Source organism: Mobula birostris, chromosome 1, assembly GCF_030028105.1.
Source record: "Mobula birostris isolate sMobBir1 chromosome 1, sMobBir1.hap1, whole genome shotgun sequence".
NCBI classification, from domain to species: Eukaryota; Metazoa; Chordata; class Chondrichthyes; order Myliobatiformes; family Myliobatidae; genus Mobula; species Mobula birostris.
Genome location: NC_092370.1, coordinates 252,425,757 through 252,438,886, shown reverse-complemented (window position 1 = coordinate 252,438,886; position 13,130 = coordinate 252,425,757). Strand labels below are relative to the sequence as shown.

Below are 13,130 nucleotides of genomic sequence, written 5' to 3'. Positions count from 1 at the left end.
TTAGTGTCATCAGCAAATTTGCTGATCCAATTTACCGCATTATTATCTAGATCATTGATATAGACAACAAACAACAATGGTCCCAGCACAGATCCTTGAGGCACACCACTACTCTCAGGCCTCCAGTCTGAGAAGCAATCATTCCTTTAGAAAATAGTCTTCAGCTTTATTCCTTCCACCAAAGGTCATGAGCATACACTTCCCTACTCTATATTCCAGCTGCCACTTCTTTGCCCATTCTGCTAATATTTTTAAGTCCTTCTGCAGTCGCTTTGCTTTCTCAACACTACCTGCCCCTCCATTTAACTTCATATTGTCTGTAAACTTGGCCACAAAGCCATCAGTTTCTTCACCCTGAATTACTCTGGTCCTTCACCCTGAACTACCCTGGTTCTCTTCCCTCTATACTCTTATTGCTGCGGCAGGTTTTCTACCCGAAACACTGACCATTCCTCTCCCTGCACAGATACCGCACTGAGGAACTTTCATTCAGTCTGCTTGTGACCGTCCCTGTAACTAGCACTGCCCTCTGGTGTTTGAAGCAGCAATAGCAGTTCCCTGTCTGTCCTCCCCTCTCACTCATCTCTCTCCCCCTCTCTCACTCCCCCCCCACCTACCAACCCCACTGTCTCTCTTCAGAATTAGAACCAGGTTTATTATCACCAGCATGTGCCATGAAATTTGTTAACTTAGCAGCATTTCAATGCAATACATAATATAAAAAAGTAAAAATAAATAAGTAAACCAATTACAGTATACATATATTAAAGAAATTAAAAATTGTGCAAACGAACAGAAATAACATATATTAAAAAAGTGAGGTAGTGTCCAAAGATTCAATGTCCATTTAGGAATCAGATAGCAGAGGGGAAGAAGCTGTTCCTGAATCACTGAGTGTGTGCCTTCAGGCTTCTGTATCTCCTACCTGATGGAAACAGTGAGAAAAGGGCATGTCCTGGGTGCTGGAGGTCCTTAATAATGGACGTTGCCTTTCTGAGACACCGCTCCTTGAAGGTGTCCTCTGTAGGCTCGTACCCAAGATGGAGCTGACTAAATTTATGACCCTCTGCAGCTTCTTTAGGTCCTGTGCAGTAGCCCCTCCATACCAGACAGTGATGCAGCCTGTCAGAATGCTCTCCACGGTACGACTACAGAAATTTTTGAGTGTTTTTGTTGACATACCATATCTCTTCAAACTCCTAATGAAGTATAGTCACTGTCTTGCCTTCTTTAGAATTGCATCGTTAAGTTGGGACCAGGTTAGGTCCTCAGAGATCTTGACACCCAGGAACTTGAAACTGCTCACTCTCTCCACTTCTGATCCCCCTCTGAGGATTGGTGTGTGTTCCTTCGTCTTACCCTTCCTGAAGTCCACAATCAGCTCTTTCATCTTACTGACATTGAGTGCCAGGTTGTTGCTGCGGCACCAGTCCACTAGTTGGCATATCTCACTCCTGTACGCCCTCTTGTCACCACCTGAGATTCTACCAACAATAGTTGTATCATCAGCAAATTTATAGATGGTATTTGAGCTATGCCTAGCCATACAGTCATGGGTGTAGAGAGAGTCGTGCAGTGGGCTAAGCACACACCCCTGAGGTGTGCCAGTGTTGATCATCAGCAAGGAGGAGATGTTATCCATACAGATTATGGTCTTCTGGTTAGGAAGTCGAGGATCCAATTCCAGAGGGAGATACAGAGGCCCTTCTCAATCAGGATTGTGGGAATGATGGTGTTAAATGCTGAGCTATAGTCGATGAACTGCATCCTGACGTAGGTGCTTGTGTTGTCCAGGTGGTCTAAAGCCGTGTGAAGAGCCGTGGAGATTGCATCTGGCGTTGACCTATTGTGGCGATAGGCAAATTGCAGTGGATCCAGATCCTTGCTGAGGCAGGAGTTCAGACTAGTCATGACCAACCTCTCAAAGCATTTCATCATTGTAGATGTGAGTGCTACCAGGCGATAGTCATTAAGGCAGCTCACATTATTCTTCTTAGGCACTGGTATAATTGTTGCCTTTTTGAAGCAAGTGGGATCTTCCAACCGTAGCAGTGCGAGTTTGAAAATGTCTTTGAATACTCCCGCTAGTTGGTTGGCACTGGTTTTCAGAGCCTTACCAGGTACTCCATTGGGACTTTACGCCTTGTGAAGGTCCACTCTATTTAAAGACAGTCTAACATCGGCCTCTGAGACAGAGATCACAGGGTCATCAGGTGCAGCAGGAATCTTCACAGCTGTAGTTGTGTTCTCCCTTTCAAAGTGGGCATAGAAGGCGTTGAGTTCATCTGCTAGTGAAGCACTGCTGCCATTCATGCCATTGGGTTTCACTTTGTAGGAAGTAATGTCTTGCAGACCCTGCCAGAGTTGTCGTATAACTGATATTGCCTCCAACCTTGTTCGAAATTGTCTCTTCGCCCTCGACTTTTTAAGAAAGGAGTGAGAGAGAAAGCAGGCAATTATCGACCAGTTACTCTGACATCAGTGGTGGGGAAGATGCTGGAGTCAATTATAAAGGATGAAATAGCGGCACATTTGGATAGCAGTAACAGGATCGGTCTGAGTCAGCATGGATTTACAAAGGGGAAATCATGCTTGACTAATCTTGTGGAATTTTTTGAGGATGTAACTATGAAAATGGACATGGGAAAGCCAGTGGATGTAGTGTACCTGGACTTTCAGAAAGCCTTTGATAAGGTCCCACATAGGAGATTAGTGGGCAAAATTAGAGCACATGGTATTGGGGGTAGGGTACTGACATGGATAGAAAATTGGCTGGCAGACAGGAAACTAAGAGTAGGGATTAACGGGTCCTTTTCAGAATGGCAGGCAGTGACTAGTGGGGTACCGCTAGGCTCGGTGCTGGGACCACAGCTATTTACAATATATATTAATGATTTAGATGAAGGGATTAAAAGTGACATTAGCAAATTTGCAAATGACACAAAACTGGGTGACAGTGTGAAATGTGAAGAGGATGTTATGAGAATGCAGGGTGACTTGGACAGGCTGGGTGAGTGGGCAGATGCAGTTTAATGTGGATAAATGTGAGGTTATCCACTTTGGTGGCAAGAACAGGAAGGCAGATGATGATCAGATTGGTGTCAAGTTAGGAAAAGGGGAAGTACAACGAGATCTAGGTGTCCTTGTTCATCAGTCACTGAAAGTAAGCATGCAGGTACAGCAGGCAGTGAAGAAAGCTAATGGCATGTTGGCCTTCATAACAAGGCGAGTTGAGTATAGAAGCAAAGAGGTCCTTTTGCAGTTGTACAAGGCCCTGGTGAGACCACACCTGGAGTATTGTGCGCAGTTTTGGTCTCCAAATTTGAGGGAGGACATTCTTGCTATGGAGGGAGTGCAGCGTAGGTTCACTGGGTTAATTCCAGGGATGGTGGGAATGTCATATGTTGAAAGATTGGAGTGACTGGGCTTGTATACACTGGAATTTAGAAGGATGACAGGGGATTAAAACATATAAGATTATTAAGGGATTGGACATGCTAGAGGCGGGAAACATGTTCCTGATGTTGGGGGAGTCCAGAACCAGAGGCTACAATTTAAGAATAAGGGGTAGACCATTTAGAACGGAGTTGAGGAAAAACTTTTTCACACAGAGGGTTGTGGATCTGTGGAATGCTCTGCCTCAGAAGGCAGTGGAGGCCAATTCTCTGGATTCTATCAAGAAAGAATTAGATAGAGCTCTTAAAGATAGTGGAGTCAAGGGATATGGGGAGAAGGCAGGAACAGGGTACTGATTGTGGATGATCAGCCATGATCACAGTGAATGGCGGTGCTGGCTCGAAGGGCTGAATGGCCTACTCCTTCACCTATTGTCTATTGTCTATTGAAATAGCCCTCCGCAAATCATACCTGGTTTTCTGGTACAGGCCTGGGTCGCAAAACTTGAATACCACAGATCTAGCCTTCAGTCGGTGACGTAACTCCTTGTTCATCCATGGCTTTTGGTTTGGGAATGTGCAGCAAGTCTTGGTAGGCACCGACTCATCCACACAGGTTTTAATGAAGTCGGTGACAACTGCAGCATACTCATCCAGGTTCAAAGATGAATCCCTGAATACAGTCCAGTCCACTGATTCAAAGCAGTCCTGTAGGCGCTCCTGTGTTTCCCTTGTCCATACCTTCTTGGTCCTCACTACTGGTGCTGCAGTCTTCAGTCTCTGCCTATACTCAGGATGTAGAAGTACAGCCAGGTGATCAGACTTCCCGAAGTGAGGGCGTGGAATAGTACAGTAGGTGTTTTTGAAGGTGGTGTAGCAATGGTCCAGTGTGTTGTTTCCTCTGGTATTGCAAGTGATCTGTTGATGGTAATTGCTTAGTGATTTTTTCAGACTGGCCTGGTTAAAATCTCCCAAAACGATAGTGAAGGTGTTAGGGTGCGCTGTTTTGTGCATGTTGATTCCATTGTTCAGATCATCTAAAGTCTGATTGACTTTGGCCTGAGGTGGAATGTATACTGCCACCAAAATGTTCCCAGAAATCTCCCGTGGCAGGTAGAATGGATGGCATTTAACTGCAAGATATTCTAGTTCTGGTGAGCAGTATTGGGACAGCACTGATATATTTGTGCATCAAGAATAGTTGATCATAGGGCGTACTCCTCCACCCCTGCTTTTGAGAGATCTATCTATCTCTTTCTCGCCCTCTCCCTCATTTGTTCCCCTCCACTTCCATTCATCCACCCTCCCACACATTCTCTCTCTCTCTCTGTCTAGTGCCTCTGGTTTCTGAGGAGCTTGAAGAGAGTTTGATTATGCACATCTATAACCATGTCCTTCTGCAGATGTGCAGTAGACAGCATCCTAACAAGCTGCATCTCTGCATGGCATGGAATCTGCAATTGTGGTGGACTGGGAGACTCTACAACAGGTAGTCAGAACCGCCCAGCACATCACTGGCACCGGCACCAGCCTACCCACCATCAAGGACACACAAATGTATTGGAACAGGGCCAGTAATATCTTAAAGGATCCCACCACCCTGCTTGGACTGTTTGTCCCACTCCCATCAGGGAGGAAACTACATAGCATCCACACCAGGAACAACAGACTCAACAACAGCTACTTTCCCCAAGCAGTAAGGCTGATCAACACTTCCACCCAGTAACCCACCCCTCCACACCCCCCACCATCACTACTTTATCAATTCCTGTCAGTCACCTTATGTACAGACACTCCTGTGCTGTGTGTCACTTTATGGACATACAATTAATCTGTGTTTATTGGCAGTGTTGTTGGTTCTTCCACTTGTAGGTCCTCCCACCGCCAGTGGGCGGTGATATTGATCCAAACAGTTGAAAATCTGCAGATGCTGAAAATTCAAGCTTCACACATAAAAGTTGCTGGTGAACGCAGTAGCCAGGCAGCATCTCTAGGAATAGGTACAGTCAACGTTTTGGGCCGAGACCCTTCGTCAGGACTAACTGAAGGAAGAGTGAGTAAAAGATTTGAAAGTGGGAGGGGGAGGGGGAGATCCAAAATGATAGGAGAAGACAGGAGGGGGAGGGATGGAGCCAAGAGCTGGACAGGTGATTGGCAAAAGGGATACGAGAGGATCATGGGACAGGAGGCCCAGGGAGAAGGAAAAGGGGGAGGGGGGAAAACCCAGAGGATGGGCAAGGGGTATAGTGAGAGGGACAGAGGGAGCAAAAGGAGAGAGAGAGAAAGAATGTGTGTATATAAATAAATAATGGATGGGGTACAAGGGGGAGGTAGGGCATTAGCGGAAGTTAGAGAAGTCAATGTTCATGCCATCAGGTTGGAGGCTACCCAGACGGAATATAAGGTGTTGTTCCTCCAACCTGAGTGTGGCTTCATCTTTACATTAGAGGAGGCCGTGGATAGACATATCAGAATGGGAATGGGATGTGTAATTAAAATGTGTGGCCACTGAGAGATCCTGCTTTCTCTGGCGGACAGAGCGTAGGTGTTCAGCGAAATCTCCCAGTCTGCGTCGGGTCTCGCCAATATATAGAAGGCCACATCGGGAGCTCCAGATGCAGTATATCACCCCAGCCGACTCACAGGTGAAGTGTCGCCTCACCTGGAAGGACTGTCTGGGGCCCTGAATGGTGGTAAGGGAGGAAGTGTAAGGGCATGTGTAGCACTTGTTCCGCTTACAAGGATAAGTGCCAGGAGGAAGGTCAGTGGGAGGGATGGGGGGGACGAATGGACAAGGGAGTTGTGTAGGGAGTGATCCCTGCGGAATGCGGGGGGGGGGGGAGGGAAAGACGTGCTTAGTGGTGGGATCCCGTTGGAGGTGGCAGAAGTTACGGAGAATAATATGTTGGACCCGGAGGCTGGTGGGGTGGTAGGTGAGGACCAGGGGAACCCTATTCCTAGTGGGGTGGCGGGAGGATGGAGTGAGAGCAGATGTGCCTGAAATGGGGGAGATGCGTTTAAGAGCAGAGTTGATAGTGGAGGAAGGGAAGCCCCTTTCTTTAAAAAAGGAAGACATCTCCCTCGTCCTGGAATGAAAAGCCTCATCCTGAGAGCAGATGCGGTGGAGACGGAGGAATTGCGAGAAGGGGATGGCATTTTTGCAAGAGACAGGGTGAGAAGAGGAATAGTTCAGATAGCTGTGAGAGTCAGTAGGCTTATAGTAGACATCAGTGGATAAGCTGTCTCCAGAGATAGAGACAGAAAGATCTAGAAAGGGGAGGGAGGTGTTGGAAATGGACCAGGTAAACTTGAGGGCAGGGTGAAAGTTGGAGGCAAAGTTAATGAAGTCAACGAGCTCAGCATGTGTGCAGGAAGCAGCGCCAATGCAGTCGTCAATGTAGCAAAGGATAAGTGGGGGACGGATTTGGGGGACGGATACCAGAATAGGTACAGAACATAGATTGTTCCACAAAGCCAACAAAAAGACAGGCATAGCTGGGACCCATACGGGTGCCCATAGCTACACCTTTAGTTTGGAGGAAGTGGGAGGAGCCAAAGGAGAAATTATTAAGAGTAAGGACAAATTCCACTAGACGGAGCAGAGTGGTGGTAGAGGGGAACTGGTTCGGTCTGGAATCCAAAAAGAAGCGGAGAGCTTTGAGACCTTCCTGATGGGGGATGGAAGTATATAGGGACTGGATATCCATGGTGAAAATAAAGCGGTGGGGGCCAGGGAACTTAAAATCATCAAAAAGTTTAAGAGCCTGAGAAGTGTCATGAACATAGGTAGGAAGATATTGAACAAGGGGGGATAAGACAGTGTCAAGGTATGCAGAAATGAGTTCGGTGGGGCAGGAGCAAGCTGAGACAATAGGTCTGCCAGGACAGGCAGGTTTGTGGAACTTGGGTAGGAGGTAGAAACCTCGGGATCAATAAAATATGACTATGACTAAACGGGAAGTGCGGAGTGTGACCCTCCCACCGCCAGTGGGCGGCGATACTGACCCTGCCATCACCAGTGGGCGGTGATATTGGTCCAAACAGTTGAAAATCAGCAGATGCTGGAAATTCAAGCTACACAGACAAAATGCTGGAGGAACTCAGCAGGTCAGGAAGCATCCATGGAAAAGAGTAAATGGTTGACGTTTCAGGCTGAGACCTTTCTTCAGGACATAGGTGCTCCCAGTGATGCCAGTTCTACCACCACCAGGGGTGGTGATATTGGTCCTCCCACCACCAAGGGAGGTGAGCAACACACACAAACTGCTGGAGGAACTCAGCAAGGCAGGCTGATGTTTTAGGCCGAAACCCTCCAGCAGGAAACACTTAGGTTGGAGGAACAACACCTTATATTCCATTTGGCCTCTTACCTGATGGCATGAACATCAATTTCTCAAACTCCCGGTAATGCCAGGGGAGGTGATGTCGGTCCTCCCGCCAGCAGGGGCGGTGAAGTCCGTCCCCAACCAGTTGGGGCTGTATTGTTGGTCCTCCCAGCAGCTGGAGACGGTCCTCCCAGCAGCAGGGGCGGTCAACACCTTCCAAGCCCCATTCTCGCCCTCCTCCCGAGAGGAGTCGTTCACCGGCTCCGTTTTAAACTCGCAGGCATTCTATACGGACTCCTTGCCGCGGGGTCCTGAGTGAGCATTTCCGGGTTCAGCTCCACGTCTGCTGTCCCGCTCGGGCCGGGGCTTGTGACAGCTCGCTCCCCGTCCTGAGGTGTCCGTCTCTCCGGGGCCGGGCCTGTCTGCTCCCGGTAAGTGTCATCCTCGGGCCGGGGCTTGTGACAGCTCGCTCCCCGTCCCCGTCCTGAGGTGTCCGTCGTCCCGGGCCGGGCCGGGCCGGGCAGGTGCGATCGGAGGAGGGGGTCGTATCGGCCGGGCTCGGGTCTGATCCTCGGGCCGCTGAAGCTGCACCTCTCTTCCCCCTCGACCGGCCGGACGCGGGCCTGCCGAAGCTGACTTCTCTCCCCGCTTGGTGAGGCCCTTTTCAGGGAATCGCTGCGCGTTTCGTGTTCGCTGGAAGTCAGGTCCAGATTCATGGGCTAACTAACAGCTTTGGTTTCCTTTGAAAGTATTCTGAATTCTGCAGGTTTCGGGTTGAGGTGCAGGGATTCCTGCGAGCAGACAACGGCGATATGTTGCCATTTTGGTATTGGAACATTACCTCGGGCTGGTTTATTTAATGCAAATAAACTCGCTGGAATGTGCAATGTGGCAGGATGTGTGGTGACTCGGTAAACATCTGTCAAACGCCTTCACTGGAGGAGATTACATGTAGTCACAGGAAAACAATTGGATCCTCTCAAAGCTTCTCTCAGAAAGTGTGACATCTCCACCAGTTTATAGGAATCTCTGGCCCACAACGCAGAATGGATTTGAGAAAGCATTGAGTACCTTGCCTCTTCCAGGAGCACGCATGTCCAGCAGTTTTCTATCCCTTGTCTGCCTTAAGATGTGTTGGCATAGGAAAGGATCCTGAGGAGATTGATAAGAATAATTCCGGTAATAAAAGGGTTAACGAATGAGGAGCGTTAAATGGCGCTGAGCTGTATGCACTGGAGTTATAGAGACTGAGGGGGCGAGTAGAATCTCACTGAAATCTATCGAATATTGAAAGTGTGCTTGGGGAGGGTTGTTTACTATAGTGGGTGATATGTATTTATAAGACCATAAGATATAGGAGCAGAAGCAGGCCATTCGGCCCATCAAGTCTGCTCCACCATTCAATCATGGTCTGATTCAATTCTTCCAGTCATCCCCACTCCCCTGCCTTCTCCCCATACCCTTTGATGCCCTGGCTGATCAAGAACCTATCTATCTCTGCCTTAAATACACCCAATGACTTGGCCTCCACAGCCGCCTGTGGCAACAAATTCCACAGATTTACCACACTCTGACTAAAGTAGTTTCTCCACATCTCTGTTCTAAGTGGATGTCCTTCAATCCTGAAGTCGTGCCCACTTGTCCTGGACTCCCTTACCATGGGAAATAACTCTGCCATATCTAATCTGTTCAGGCCTTTTAACATTCAGAATGTTTCTATGAGATCTCTCCTCATTCTCCTGAACTCCAGGGAATACAGCCCAAGAGCTGCCAGACATTCGTCATACAGTAACTCTTTCATTCCTGGAATCATTCTCGTGAATCTTCTCTGAACCCTCTCCAATGTCAGTATATCCTTTCTAAAATAAGGAGCCCAAAACTGCACACAGTACTTCGTGTGGTCTCATGAGTGCCTTATAGAGCCTCAGCATCATATCCCTGCTCTTATATTCTATACCTCTAGAAATGAATGTCAACATTGCATTCATCTTCTTCAGAACCAACTCAATCTGAAGGTTAACCTTTAGGTATCTTGCACAAGGATTCCCAAGCCCCTTTGCATCTCTGCATTTTGAATTCTCTCTCCACCTAAATAATAGTCTGCCCATTTATTTCTTCCACCAAAGTGCATGACCATACAGTTTCCAACATTGTATTTCATTTGCCACTTCTTTGCCTATTCCCATGTCTCTCTGCAGGCTCTCTGTTTCCTCAACACTACCCGCTCCTCCACCTATCTTTGTATCATCAGCAAATTTAGCCACAAATCCCTTAATGCTGTAGTCCAAACCATTGACGTACATTGTAAAAAGTAATGGTCCCAACACTGACCCTTGTGGAACTCCACTGGTAACCAGCAGCCAGCCAGAATAGGGTCCCTTGATTTCCTCTCTGTGCCTTCTGCCGACCAGCCAATGCTCCACCCATGCTAGTAACTTCCCTGTAATTCCGTGGGATCTTATCTTGCTGCCTCATGTTCGGCATCTTGTCAAAGGCCTTCTGAAAATCCAAGTACACCAAATCTGCTACGTCCCCTTTGTCTACCCTGCTTGTAATTTCCTCAAAAAAATTCAGTAGGTTAGTCAGGCAGGATTTTCCTTTCAGGAAACCATGCTGGCTTTGGCCTATCTTGTCATGTGCCTACAGGTACTCCATAATCTCAGCCATTACAATCAATTCCAACAACTTCCCAACCACTGATGTCAGGCTAACAGGTCTATAGTTTCGTTTCTACTGCCTGCCACCCTTCTTAAATAGTGGAGTAACATTTGCAATTTTCCAGTCATCCGGTACAATGCCAGAATCTATCGATTCTTGAAAGATCATTGTTCGTGACTCCGCAATCTCTCCAGCTACTTCCTTCGGAACCCGAGGGTGCATTCCATCAGGTCGAGGAGATTTATCCACCCTCAGACCATTAAACTTCCTCAACACCTTCTCAGTCGTAATTTTCACTGTACAAACTTCACTTCCCTGACACTCTTGAATGTCTGGTATACTGCAGACGTCTTCCACTGTGAAGACTGATGAAAAATACACATTCAGTTCCTCTGCCATCTCTGCATCTCTCATTACAATATCTCCAGCATCATTTAGTATTGGTCCTATATCTACCCTCGACTCCCTTTTACCCTTTATATACTTAAAAAAGCTTTTAGTATCTTCTTTGATATTAGTCACTAGCTTCCTTTCATAATTTATCTCTTCCTTCCTAATGACCTTCTTAGTTTCCTTCCGCAAGTTTTCAAAAGCTTCCCAATCCTCTATCTTCCCACTAGCTTTGACTTCCTTGTATGCCCTCTCTTTTGCTTTTACTTTGGCTCTGACTTCACTTGTCAGCCATGGTAGTGTCTTTCTTCCCTTTGAAATTTCTTCTTCTTATTTGGAATATATCTGTCTTGCACTTCCCTCGTTTTTTGCAGAAACCCCAGTCCTTCTTGCAAATGTCCCTTTCCAGTCAACTTCGTCCAGTTCCCCTCTCATGCCATTGTAATTTCCTTTATTCCACTGAAATACTGACATACTGGATTTTATTTTTTCCCTCTCAAATTTCAAAGTGAACTCGATCATATTGTGATCACTGTTCCCTAAGTATTCCTTAACCTTAAGCTCTCTTATCACCTCCGGATCATTACTCAACACCCAATCCAGCACAGATGATCCCCCAGTGGGCTCAACAACAAGCTGTTCTAAAAAACCATCCCTTAGACATTCTACAAATTCTCTCTCTTGAGGTCCAGTACTGACCTGGTTTTCCCAATCCACTTTCATGTTAAAATCCCCAATGATTATCATGACACTGTCTTTCTGACATGCCTTTTCTATCTCCTGCTGTAAGTTGTAATCCACATCCCGGCTGCTGTTTGGAGGCTTGTATACAACTGCCATTCGGGTCCTTTTACCCTTGTCATTTCTTAACTCAACCTATCGAGGCTCTATACCTTCCGATCCTATGTCATCGCTTTCTAATGATTTAATATTATTTCTTATACACAGAACCACACCCCCTCTGCCTACAAAGCTATCTTTCCGATACACTGTATACCCTTGGACGTTCAGCTCCCAATGGCAGTCATCCTTTAGCCAAGTTTCAGAGATGGCCACAACATTATACTTACCAATCTGTAGCTGAATTTCGCGATTATGTATGTGTTTATATACACTGACTTGTCCGAGTATTCAGCCCCCAGCCCTTTGTTCACATAAATAAGTATTACAACCAGGGATTTTATCAATTTAACTGAGAATTTTTATTAGTGAATCATATGCTCCTTTTTTCACAGTAGAGTTCAAAAAACAGGGAAGATTGTAAAGCATGAAAAACTAAAAATTCAAAGACTTCACTGTCAGCAGTTTAAAAGTTCATTCCCCTTTGATCAATACCTAGTTGAACCACCTCTCACAGCTAATACAGCCAGTTGTATTTTTCATTAAATCGCTTTTCTTCTTCTTCTTCATGTGCCTTGCGCGTTACACGCTTGGGTGATCATGGCTTTCCACATCGAACGATCCCTCGAAGTGTCAATGCTATCTCGCACACTGAGATCTGTTAGTTCTTTCACAGTGTCCATATATTTTCTTCTTTGCCTTCCTCTTCCACGTTTCCCAGGCATACGGCCTTGTAATGTAAGGCATTCTATTTCTCCCTTTCTGATGACGTGGCCCAGGAATTTAAGTTTCCTCTCATTTAATGTTCTCATTAAAGATCTTTTTGTATGGGCACATTGGAGTACTGTCTCATTAGTTACCCTATCTCCATATGATATTTTCAGCTTTCTTCTAAGAAACCACATTTCTGTTGCTTCTAAGTTTCTTTGTAGTTCTGGTGTTATAGTCCATGTTTCGGAAACATACAGTAAGATAGAGCAGATGTAACATTTTAGTAGCCTAAGCCTTGTTGTTATGGAAATGTGTCTGTTGGTAAAAATGGGTTTCATTTTTTGGAAGTTGGTTTTGGCAATGGCAATTCTTTTTATTTCTACTTCTAGCATCTTGTGATAAAAAGCTACCAAGGTAAATAAAGCTGGTCTTTTGTTCAATCTCTTGGTTACCGATGTACAATTGGCAGTTGGGAGTATCCTGCTGTTTTGATATTACCATACATTTGTTTTTTTTTTTTACAGTTGGTTAGACCAGAATCTGCACTTGTTTGTACTACTTTGTCTTGGAGGATTTGTAGGTCTTCTGCAGCACTTGCAATTAGGGTAGTATCATCTGCATATCGTTTATTGTTAATGTTAACACCTCCAATTTTTATCCCATCTAGGTCTTTTTCTCTGAGAATCATTTCACTATAGATATTAAATAATTCTGGTGAGGCAACGCATCCCTGTCTAACTCCTCTTTGAATTTTAGTCCAACTGCTTATATTATCAATTTTTACCATTGTCGTTTGGTTCCAGTATAAATT

The 13,130-nt window shown here is 46.0% G+C and overlaps 1 protein-coding gene across 2 annotated transcripts in view; it reads left to right on the top strand.

Moving 5' to 3' along the window:
• The first annotated feature begins 7,997 nt into the window (after positions 1–7,997).
• The window catches only part of golga5 (golgin A5), a 94,177-nt gene continuing 89,044 nt past the window's right edge, over positions 7,998–13,130 (top strand). The window contains exon 1 of one of the 2 annotated variants that reach the window (XM_072274814.1): positions 7,998–8,151. The gene's annotated coding sequence lies outside the window, so the exon portion shown is untranslated. Of the gene's footprint in view, positions 8,373–13,130 lie in introns of both variants that reach the window. The other variant, XM_072274813.1, reaches the window with a different exon arrangement.